The 12,311-nt window shown below is 38.5% G+C and overlaps 1 protein-coding gene across 5 annotated transcripts in view; it reads left to right on the top strand.

The window, feature by feature from the left end:
* Positions 1 to 12,311, top strand: part of Alp6 (Alkaline phosphatase 6) — a 125,361-nt gene that overhangs the window by 66,141 nt on the left and 46,909 nt on the right. The window contains exon 1 of one of the 5 annotated variants that reach the window (XM_073991763.1): positions 4,442 to 4,650. The exons of 3 other annotated variants lie outside the window; for them this stretch is intronic. The gene's annotated coding sequence lies outside the window, so the exon portion shown is untranslated. Of the gene's footprint in view, positions 1 to 4,441; positions 4,708 to 12,311 lie in introns of those variants that run through there. One more of the 5 variants, XM_073991764.1, reaches the window with a different exon arrangement.

Raw genomic sequence — 12,311 nt, 5'->3', positions numbered from 1 at the left:
TTATGCATACAGTCTTATCTCCTTTCTTGTGGACGGGGCACAGGATACTCAAATTCAGACATTGCATGGAATACCTTTGAACGCAGCGGGCTGTCGAATGCTGCTTTATAATCGACAAAATGGTGATATGTGTTTTTTCGGTGATATGGATTTTTTCTAGGATTTGCCGCAGGGTAAATATCTGGTCAATGGTGGACTTGCCAGGTCTAAAGCCACATTGGTATGGACCAATTATTTCGATGACCATTGGCTTTAGTCGTTCGCACAATATACCTGACACTATCTTATAGGCAATAGGGAGAAGACTTATGCCCCTATAGCTGGAGCATAAAGTCTTATCTCCTTTCTTGTGGACGGGACACAGGATGCTCAGGTTCCAATCGTCGGGTACGCGTTCTTCCTGCCAGATGGTGCTAACTAGCTGATGAATACACCTTAGCAGCATGTCGCCTCCGGGCGGTATACATTCAATACCATCTTCGCTGCTATTGGATACCAACAGTTTTCAAAAATGTTCTTTCCATATCCTGAGCACACTATCTGAATCAGTTACCAAATTACCTTGCTGGTCTCTACAGGAGAATGTGCCTGTACCAAAGCCATCAGTTTGATACTTGACTCTTTGGTAGAATTATCGGACTTCATTCTGGCTCCTGTACATTTCGATTTTTTTACACTCCCGCTTTTCCATTTCTATTTTTCTTCCGGAAAAGACGTTTCTCTTCTCTCTTTTCTCCCTTTGTGGAGGTCTCTGGAATCCAAGTATGGATTTTGCGGCTGTTTGCATGGAGTGGGTAATATTTTGCCATTGTGTGGTACAAGGAGAGTTTTCATTAAGCAATTGGGCTAGTTGAGTGGAATATGTTGTGGCTATCTGTTGTGTTTGCAGCCTATCGATGTCCAACTTCCGCGTTGTGTCTGTTCGTGCTTTATTTGCAACGTTTAGACGGGTACGTATCTTTGCTGCAACAAGGTAGTGGTCCGAATCAATGTTTGCGCCTCGGAACGATCGTACATCCAACACGCTCGATGAATGTCTTCCATTTATCACAACATTATCAATTTGATTACTTGTTCTTTGATCCGGAGACAGCCTGGTGCCCTTATATAACTACCATGTTTCTTGCAGCTGCAAAGTCTATCAGCTGCATACCATTGTCAGATGTTTCACTGTGGAGACTGAATTTCCCGACTGTTGGGCCAAAGATATTCTCCTTACCAATTTTGGCATTAAAATCGCCTAGAATGATTTCAATGTCATGGGCAGGACAACGGTCATATGTTTCTTCTAAGCGCTCGTAAAATATATCTTTGGTCTGTTCGTCCTTTTCTTCAGTGGCAGCATGAGCGCAAATAAAGCTGATGTTGAGGAATTTAGCTTTTATTCGAATTGCAGCAAGTCTTTCATTCACTGGGGTGAAGCTGAATACCAGATGTTTTAGTCTCCGACTAACTACGAATCCATAACCAAACTCATGCTTTACGTCATGGCAGCTATAATACAGTGCGTCACCTTTAGGTGTTGTTGTGACGCCATTCCCAATCCATCGTATTTCCTGTATGGCAGTAATATCGGCCTTATACTTTTCAAGTACGTCTGCTAATGCGAAGACTACATCTTCTCTATAAAGAGTGCGAACATTCCAGGGGCAGTTTCGTCGATCATGGTCCTTAAAACGTTTGCGGGGTTCGTCAACTTTAGAGGGGTTTGTTTTTCTTTTCTTTGGTTTTTTCATAGTAGGCTGTTTTTTCTAAGGGAGGGTTACTAACCCGACGCCCAAACCCAAGTTTTTAACGTTCTTATTGGGGGACGCGCGGCACATGTTAGCTCACTACCATTAACGGATGTTAAAGGCAGTTCCCCAGGTGACACCACAGGGAGGTCAGTGTCCACCTGAGATGAAAGAGGGACCAAGATAAATCCTGGGCTTTGCCATGTTAAAACCGGTCAGGACCGTTCCTTGGTGTCTTCCATCCCCTACGTCACCATAAGGCCCCATCTATACATGGTTAAATATTGACTTTTTAAAGAAATTCTGGGCTATATCTCTGATACCTTTGTAAATCTTCCTCTGACCTCTGAAGAAAATTTGAAGATAAGGGCAAGAATAAAATATTTGGAGAAATATTGAACTGGATAAACTACATTTTTTCAGATTTGATAAAATATCGAAAATTTCCATAATTTGTATAGATTTTGCACTATATCTCCAAAACCGTTCATTATTTCTTAATATTTTCTTTTGGAAGAATATTCGCTGGAATGTAATACACAACACTTCAGAGCATGTCATTGTTGCAAAATGCCTGTATGCCGTTGTTATACCCTCAGCATTTATGCTAATGAGGGTATATTCACTTTCATACGGGCAAAATGTGCCTCATCGAAATAATGGTTTTAGACCCCAAGTATGTTTGGACGGGTACCTCCCACACAAAATTTCGGAAAAGTTCAGTTTAGGACCTGCTCTCGAATCGCTTTGATTTTGACTGTAGCAACTTCTATTCACTGTCCACCATACGACGGTACATGTTTCATTAGGGGCAAGTCCATACTTCCTGAGAAAATAGCATGAAAGTTGCAAAAATTCTATGACACCGTGTGTAGTGGTTGGAGCGCAAGATAAATCTCGAACGGATCTGCCAATTCGGTCCAAAATCTGACCTTCGTAATATTTTGTCCAAACGTAGTATAAGTTCGAAGATAAACCATGTCGGTCCACTCCTTCAGGTACCTCCCTCACAAAAATTCAAAAATTTTCGGAAAAAATATGCGCACGATAACTCTTGAAGGGAGTGTCTGATGTAATCCATACTCTGCACATCCTAATATATCTACCAGATATAGATCAGCTTCGAATATGGACTATATTTCTGCACTCCTTTGGGTACCTCCCACGCAAAATTTCGGATAAGTTCACTTTAAGACCTGCTCTCGAATCACTTTGATTTTTGTTGAAGCGATTTGCATTCGCTACCTCCATGACGACGGTAAAAGTTTTTTCAGGAGCAGGTCCATATTTCTTGGGAAAACATCCCGAAAGGTGTAAAAAGCCCTATGTCACCATATGTGGCTCTCGAACTGTTCTACCGATTTGGTGCAACATTTGGTCTTCATCATATTTTATCCAAACTTAGTTTCATGGGGCAATACCGGTTCCCAACTTCCGGTACTTCTCCCCAATATTTAAAAAATGTCACTAAAATGTTAGGACGATATCACTTGAATGGTGCAACCAATTTGGTCCAAACTTTGGATCTCCTAATATTTTGTCAAAATTTAGTTTAACTAAAATGGCCCATTTCGGTCCTCTCCTTAGGGTACCTCCCCCAAAAAGTTCAACATTTGTGTTAATTCCTAATCCACATTTTTGTCGGCAAGTTCAGATGTTGAAAAAGGGCCACAAAATTCTGAAGAGACGCTAAATTCATTCCATTTGTCCGTAGATGAAAGTTTCAATTCACATTGGCTGAGGGTATACCTCTGTCGGCAAAGCCGAATGACACTTTTTTACTTGTTTCTTAATATTTTCTTTTGGAAGAATATTCGCTGGAATGTAATACACAACTCTTCAGAGCTGTATTTCAGCATAATTTTCAACGACGATTTAATAAATATGTCAATAGTGTGGTGAAATCCGAAATGCGAGAATAAACTGTTGGTGTGAACTGTGTTTGAAATACGTGTTGTAAAAGCTATGATGTAAACTACCGCTGAAAAAACATGAAGCAAGCATTTTAGAGTTTCAGAACGTTGTGAAGAATTGCTGAGAACTTTATTTGGAAGATTTTTGCAAAAGGTTTCTTGGTTCAACTCCCAATAGTTTAGCTGATACTGACCAGAATGTCAGCAATTATGTAAAATTTTCTGTATTTTATTGATTTTGATGCCCTAGATGGAGTTTTTCTTATGTGGTCTGTTCAAAGGTTTAGTTCTACTTTTGATTATCTCGTTTGTGAGATAAAGGCCCGTTAAAAGCAAAAAACTGTAGTTTTAGACCGGTTTAGATGAGGCATAAAATCCAAACTGGATCTGACAGGACAAAACCCTACCAGGGTTTTTGTAGTCTCAATATGTACTTTCAAAAAAAAAAAAAAAAAAAACACTCTAGAAGTTTTTTGCATTTTAGTGTTGCATAGTGTTATTCGCTCTGCAGCAGCTGAAAATGTATATACATATATGTACCATTTAAGTGTTTTATTGAATTTCCCTATTTTATGTATGTATTCTATATCAGCAAAAGGTCGTTTTCGTCCTCACAATGTCATGATTTTCGTATAACTAATCTGTACCTGTTGTCTGTATCGATCGATTGTCTGTATGTACTCTAATCACGGTATTTAAGTGTAATTTTAAACAATTAAATTTAATGAGCGATCATATCCGTGTTGAGATATAACCAACAATAATAATAAAAAATTACAAACAAAACAGACGGCCAGTAGTCAGTCAGCCAATCTCACATGTGAAATTCAATTTTGTTTTGTTTAGAAAATTGTCTGTCGTGTTTAATGGCAACGAAAAGTGGAAAAAATATTTTGAAAACGAAACAAAAAATCACCATCATTGTTTGTCAAATTAAACAAAATGACAGCTTATAAGGCGGAATAATTAAAAATGGCATGCAGTCATATATGGGGAAAACCAAGGTTCATTTTCATTTTGACAGCAAGAGAAGACATCAGTCGGGTTTGCTGCGCTACCTAGTATATAATTTATTCCAATATCTATATCTATATATATATATAAAATTCTCCTGTCACGGTGTTCGGCTTTGAACTCCTCCGAAACGGCTGGACCGAATTTGATGAAATTTTGTATGTGGAGTTTGTAGGTCTGAGAATAGGTTTTTAACTACTTTTTATAGTGGTAAGTGGAGTGACCAGGGTACCTCCCCCACTAAATTTTTTTAGAAATCGTGAAATGAAAGTTATTTTTGAACGTTTTGTTTAAAAAACGTTTGCAATAATATGATTTTTACTGTCTTGATCTTGAATGGTCATATCGGAAATGGGATATCGCGGTCAACCCAATTTTCAAAAATGTATAATTATAGATATCCTTAATTTTAGTAAGCGTGACTACAAAAACGCTTTTAACCCGGGCTGCAATAGGTGGGAAAGCGCGATCAATCCCACATTTTAGAATACAGTACAACACCGATAATGTGCATTGGTCACTAAAACGATGGGCCAACAATGGGTTTCGAAAATCTAGAGGGATCAATATTTAACTGATAAATTGTAAACACATTACAAAGGCTTACACGGAAATCAAAAACGACGGGCCAGCAACGCGGAACCGGGTCAGCTAGTAAATTTATAAAAGTTTACATTTTATATTTATACCCTACACCACTATGTGGGGAGGGTATTATAAGTTGGTTTTGGCCAAAAAGTTTGTAACGCATCGAAATAATGGTCGCAGACCTATACTTATATATACCAAAATGAATGTCTCGACGAGCTGAGTCGATCTGGCTATGTGTGTCCGTCCGTCAGTCCGTCCGTCCGTCCGTCTGTCCGTCTGTCCATCTAAACTTTGTAATCACGCTACAGGTCGCAATTTTGATCGGATCGTCACGAAATTTTGCATGTTGATAGGGGTCCCGGAGGGGAAGAAGCCTATTGATTTTGGTGATGGTCGGATAATATTTAGGGGTCGGAAAGGGCAAAACACTTAGGTGGATAAAATGACAACGTTTTTTTCCAAAGTGAATATCTCAGCTTCTATATGAAGTATACCAAAAGCAAAACCTGAAAATGAAAGTAGAAAATATCACCTTTCTAATGATGTAAAGCAGGTGCTCGTAGGTGATCAAACAACGAAGATATCACAATAGAAGCAAATAAAACCCCAATTTTCATTTTTGCGATTTTAATTATATTGACAAATATCACAGCTTTGGTTGAAAACTTTTCAAAAGCAAAGTCTGACTCTGAAAGTAGAAGATCCCCTCTTTACAATGATGCAAACTAGGTCGGCGTTGGTAACCAAATAACGGAGATATCGCAATAGTCGGTAATACATCCCATTTTTCTATTTTTTTGGAAATCACGCTACAGGTCGCAATTTTGATCGGATCGTCACGAAGATTTGAGGGTTAATGGAAGTCTCATAGATGAAGAAGGCTATTGATTTTGGTGATGGTCGGATAATAATTAGGGGTCGGATTTTGAGGGTTGATGGGGGTCCCAAAGAGAAAGAAGCCTATTGATTTTGATTATGGTCGGATAATATTCAGGGGTCGGAATGGACAAACACATATTTGGAGAAAGGTCAACGTTTTATTTCAAAGACAATATCTCTGTTTCTTTAAGAGGTATATCTAAAGCAAAACCTGACAAGGAAAGTAGAAAATATCACCTTTACATGGATGTAAAGCAGGTTGTCGTAGGTGGTCAAACAACAGAGATATCGCAATAGTAGATAATGCATCCCATTTTCCGATTTTTTTGTAATCACGCAACAGGTCGCAATTTTGATTGGATCGTCACGAATTTTTTGGGAGTTGATGCGGGTCCCACAGAGGAAGAAGCCTATTTAGTTTGGTGATAGTCGGATAATATTTAGGGGTCGGAATGGGGAAAAACTCATTTGGAGACAAATTCAAAGTTTTATTCTTTGTGAATATATCGGCTTCTATTAGGGGTATTCCAACGGCAAAGCCTGTCAATGGAAGAAGAAAATATTACCTTTACATTGGTGTAAAGCAGGTTGGCGAAGGTGGTCAAACTAGGGAGATACCACAATAGTCGGTAATGCATCCAATTCTTCCATTTTTTGCAATCAAGCTACAGGTCGTAATTTTGATCGGATGGTCACGAAATTTTGGTTGCTTATGGGGGTCCCAGAGAGAAAGAGGCATATTATTTTTGGTGGTAGTCGGATTATATTCCCTAAAAGAAATGTTTACCAGTGAAAAGTTTGTGCACAGGGGTAGTGGTGTAGGGTATCACATGGTCGGCCCCGTCCCGACTATAGCCTTTGCTCACTTGTTTTTATATTTTTATTTTACAAGGGCTGCACGATTACTATCTGACCTAACAATGAAAAGGGGTTTATTGTATTCTTAAGTAGTCTCCAGCATGATTTATGCACTTCTTCGTGCGCTCAAACCTATTGGCGAAGCACTTTTTCTACTCTGATTGAGACACCTTCAAAACATGGTTTTTGAACGCTTTTACAGCATCTTCGGGCGACAAAAATCGTTGAGCACGTCTTTTGTTCTTGATGTGCGGAATCAAATGAAGTCATTGGATCCCCAGTCAGGGCTATACGGTGGATGACCCATCAATTCCACGTTTTGTCCGGTCTAACAGGTTTGAATTGATGCGTGAGAACCCATATTGTCATGATGCAGAATGATTCGAATTCTCTTGTTCGTCTTTCGAATTTCTCAGGAGACTTCAGGCAAACAAATTATAGTGTACCACTCAAAATTAACCGTCCTATATATTTCTCAAGCCGTATAGTCGCCTCACAGTCGGTTTTGCTGAAGAAACAGGCGACCTTTTGCTTCGAAGTGCTTCTTACATGAACAACTTTCGTTGGATTTGGCTCGCTTTCGGTTTTGGGCGATTTCCAATTTTGCTGGATCTAACGAGAAAAATCCACTTGTATGGAAAAGAGTGCAAAAAATAGTTCTAATCGCCTCCAAATTTTAAACGTAGGTTTACAATAACAAGCCAGAAAGATAGAAAACCGTTTTTAGTGGATGTAGGTCCATATTTGGGTATAGCTTCCATAGAAAGGTACCTCCCGATTTTTGCGTATTTTGAAGATTTTGGCCAAATTTACCAACCGATTTGGATGTTATTTTGCATTTTGAATTCTGAGTGAATAAACTACCTCCTTGCAAAAAATATTCAATATAGGTCCACGTTTAGGTATAGCCCCCATATAAATGTACCCTAAGATTTTCGGTATTTTGACAATTTTAGCGAAAATTTCCAACTGATTTGGCAGTAATTTGCATTTTGAGTTCTGAGTGAACCAAATACCTCCTTGCAAAAAATGGTCAATATCGGTCTACGTTTAGGTATAGCCCCCATATAAACGTACCTCCCGATTTTCCAAATGTTGTCGATTTTACCCACATTTTCCAACCGATTTTGCTGTAATTTTGCATTTTGAGTTCTGCAAAAATATGTTCAGTATAGGAACATGTTTAGGTATAGCTCCCATATAAACGTACCTCCAGATTTTCGGAATTTTGACGATTTTACTGGCGTGGTATAAAAGGAATAACTTAGCGGGTGGCAGATGGGGGCAGTTTGACTTTTTTCAATCGTTAACTAGAGACTATCCTCTGCATTTAAAAAAGGTCGAGACTCACAACATTAAAAACATAAATTAATAGTAACAAGTAAAAACGTATCAGTCGGTTTTGCCGACAGAGTTATACCCTCAGCAGAAGTGAATTGGAACTTTCAACTACGGACAGATCGAATGTATTTAGGGTCTTTTCAAAATTTTGTGGCACATTTTGGACAATTGAACTTGCCGACAAAAATGTGGATTAGGATTAAAGTTCAAAAGTTTTGCGAAGGAGGGAATGGACCGACATAGTGTATTACGGAAATGGATCTTATTTTGACAATCAGATCTTTTCGATAGATATCGCGCCCAACAGTAATTTCAGTGGGTTATCGTACAACTGTTGGACCAGTATGCAAGGAAGCATGGACTTGTCCACGGAAAACATATATGGCTGTAAATAGGACCACAAAAAACATCATCGGTATAAATTTGCAAAAGATCTCCGAACAGACCATATACCGCACAAGGACACAAATGTTGCACTTTTGTGGGGGAGGTATACTAAGGAGTGGGCCATTTTAGAAGTTAAACTAAGTATGGACAAAATATGACGAAGGCTAAATTTTGGTCGGCTTATCTGTTTGAGAGTTATTGTGCACTTCAGGTACTACATATGGTGCCAAAGGTTTTTTTTTTAAATTTTCGGCCAGTTTTCCCAAGAAATATGGACTTGCCACTGACAACATTTTTACCGTTGTAATTGAGACAGCGATTGCAAGTTACTTCAACAGAAATCAAAGTGAGTCAAGAGCAGGTCTTAAAGTGAACTTATCCGAAATTTTGTGTGGGAGGTAGCCAAAGGAATGGGCAAATGAAGTCCATATTCAAACCTGATCTATACCTGGTAGCATACGTAAAGTATGGTCCTTCCCTTCAAGAGTTATCGTGCGCACAATTTTTCCGAACATTTTTTGAACTTTTGTGGGGGAGGTACCGGAAGGAGTGAACCGCTATGGTTTATCTTCGAACTTAAACTAAGTTTGGACAAAATATTATCAAGGCCAAATTTTGGATCGAATCGGCATATCCGTTCGAGAGTTATCTTGCGCTCCAACCACTACACACAATGTTATGGGGTTTTTTTTGAAACTTTCAGGCTCTTTTCTCAGGAAGTATGGTTTTGCCCCTGATGAAACTTGTACCGCCGTATGGGCGGCCGTAAATACAAGTTGCTACAACAAAAATCAAAACGATTCGAGAGCAGGTCCTAAACTGAACTTTTCCGAAATTTTGAGGGGGACGTACCCAAAGGCGTGAACCGTTTGAGTCCATATTGGAATCTCATCTAAGTTTGGTAGAAATTTCGAGATGTGCAAAGTATGGACCAAACCTGCTACTTCCTTTAAGAGTTATCGTGCGCACAAATTTTCCGTACATTTTCGAACTTTTGTGGGGGAGGTATCGGAAGCAGTAGACCGATACAACCCATCTTCGAACTTAAACTAAGTTTGGACAAAATATTACGAAAGCCAAATCTTGGATCAGTTGATCCATTCGAGAGTTATCGTGCGCTCCAGCCAGCCAGACAGACAGACGAACGGACATGGCTAAATCAACTCCAAATTGTCTGAAACACATTTCGTCCAAACATACTTGGGGTCTAAAACCATTATTTCGATGAGGCACATTTTGCCCGTATGAAAGTACATATCATCTATATATATAAAAGAGCTTAGTGATAAGTGAGTGAGTGAGTGAGTGAGTGAGTGAGTGACATGTATATCATCGCCCAGACGAAACCGCTGAAGCTAGAAAGCTGAAATTTTGACTGTGGGTTGCTGTCGGTGTGTAGGGGTGAGATAAGGCTGGGTTTTTGGAAATTCGCCCTAGAAGGGTACGAAAAGTACTAAAAGGTACTAAATATGGTACCCATTGTATTAGGCAAACGGCAAGAGCTAGAGTGCTGAAATTTGGAACGAATATCACTGATGGATAGTTAGAAAGATGTACCAAAGGGTTTTTGGAAATTCGACCTCTAAGTGTACGAAAAGTACTAAATTTAGTACCAATTGTATATTTTGAACGGTTTTAGCTAGAAACTTGGAATTTGGTATGGAAATGAAGGTTGGGAAGTGGTGTTTATAAAAGGAAATGGTTTGTGAAATTAGTACTCATGTGTACGAAATGTACTAAATGGTACTAAATTTAGTACAATTTGGATTTGGGTGAAAGGATAGAGCTGGAAACCTGAAATTTGGAATTAAGATTACTAACGGAGTATTGGATTGAGATATGGGGGTAGTTTTGGAAATTCGTACTTATGTATACGAAAAGTACTAAATGGTACTAAATTTAGCACAACTTGGATTTGGGTGAACGGATAGAGCTAGAAACCTGAAATTTGGAATTTGGAATTAAGTTTACTGTTGGAGTGTAGGATTGAGGAAGTTTTGAAAATTCGTACTTAAGGGTACGAAAAGTACTAAATTTGGTACAATTTAGATTTAGATGAACAGATAGTGCTGGAATCCTGAAATTTGGAATTAAGATTACTGTTGGAGTGTAGGATTGAAGCAGTTTTGGAATTTCGTACTTATGGGAACAGAAAGTACTAAATGGTACTAAAGTTGGTACAATTAGGAAGTGATTGAACGGAAAGGCCTGGAAACCTGAAATTTGGAGTTAAGGTTACTGTTGGAGTGTAGGATTGAAAAAGATTTGGAAATTCGTAATTATGGGTACGAAAAGTACTAAATGGTACTAAATTTGTTACAATTAGGAAGTGATTGAACGGGTAGGCCTGGAAGTCAGAAATTTGGAATTATGGTTACTGTTGGAGTGTAGGATTGAAGAAGATTTGGAAATTCGCAATTATGGGTACGAAAACTACTAAATGGTACTAAATTTGGTACAATTTGCATTTGGGTGAACGGATAGGGCTGGAATCCTGAAATTTGGAATTAAGATTACTGTTGGAGTGTAGGATTGAGGTAGTTTTGGAAATTCGTACTTATGGGAACAGAAAGTACTAAATGGTACTAAAGTTGGTACAATTAGGAAGTGATTGAACGGATAGGCCTGGAAACCTGAAATTTGGAGTTAATGTTACTGTTGGAGTGTAGGATTAAAAAAGATTTGGAAATTCGTAATTATGGGTACGAAAAGTACTAAATTGTACTAAATTTGGTACAATTAGGAAGTGATTGAACCGGTAGGCCTGGAAGTCAGAAATTTGGAATTATGGTTACTGTTGGAGTGTAGAATTGAGGAAGTTTTGAAAATTCGTACGTATGGGTACGGACAGTTTTAAGTGGTACTACATTTTGTACAATTACGATTCGGGTGAACGGATAGAGCTGAAATCCTGAAATTAAGATTACTCTTGGACAGTGGGATTGAGGTAGTTTTGGAAATTCGTACTTATGGGTACGAAAAGTACTAAATGGTACTAAATTTGGTGCAATTTAGATTTGGATAAACGGATAGTGCTGGAATCCTGAAATTTGGAATTAAGATTACTGTTGGACTGTAGGATTGAGGAAGTTTGGGAAAATTATACTTATGGGTATGAAAATTACTAAATGGTCTTAAATTTGGTACAAATTGGATTTGGGTGAACGGATAGCGCTGGAATCCTGAAATTTGGAAATAAGATTACTGTTGGAGTGTAGGATTGAGGTAGTTTTGGAAATTCGTACTTATGGGTACGGAAAGTACTAAATGGCGCCACATTTCATACAATTAAATTTGGGTGAACGGATAGCGCTGGAATTCTGAAACTTGGAATTAAGTTTGCAGTTGGAGTGTAGGATTGAGGAAATTTTGAAAATTCGTACTTGTGGGTACGAAGAGTATTAATTTTCGTACAATTTAGGCTTGGTTGAACGGTTAGAGCTGGAATCCTGAAATTTGAAATTAAGATTTTTGTTGTTATTGTGTATAATCGTCAGTGTAGAGTTGAGAGATGTGGTTGTCAAAATACGTCCCATTGTACTAAATTTGTTGTTGGGTGTAGGGACAGAGCTGGAATTTGTATTTTTAGAGTTAG

The sequence above is a fragment of the Musca autumnalis genome, unplaced genomic scaffold, assembly GCF_047663935.1.
Source record: "Musca autumnalis isolate F117 unplaced genomic scaffold, ASM4766393v1 scaffold_5, whole genome shotgun sequence".
NCBI classification, from domain to species: Eukaryota; Metazoa; Arthropoda; class Insecta; order Diptera; family Muscidae; genus Musca; species Musca autumnalis.
Note: the sequence above shows the minus strand (reverse complement) of the source record. Positions and strands in the feature narration are given on the sequence as shown.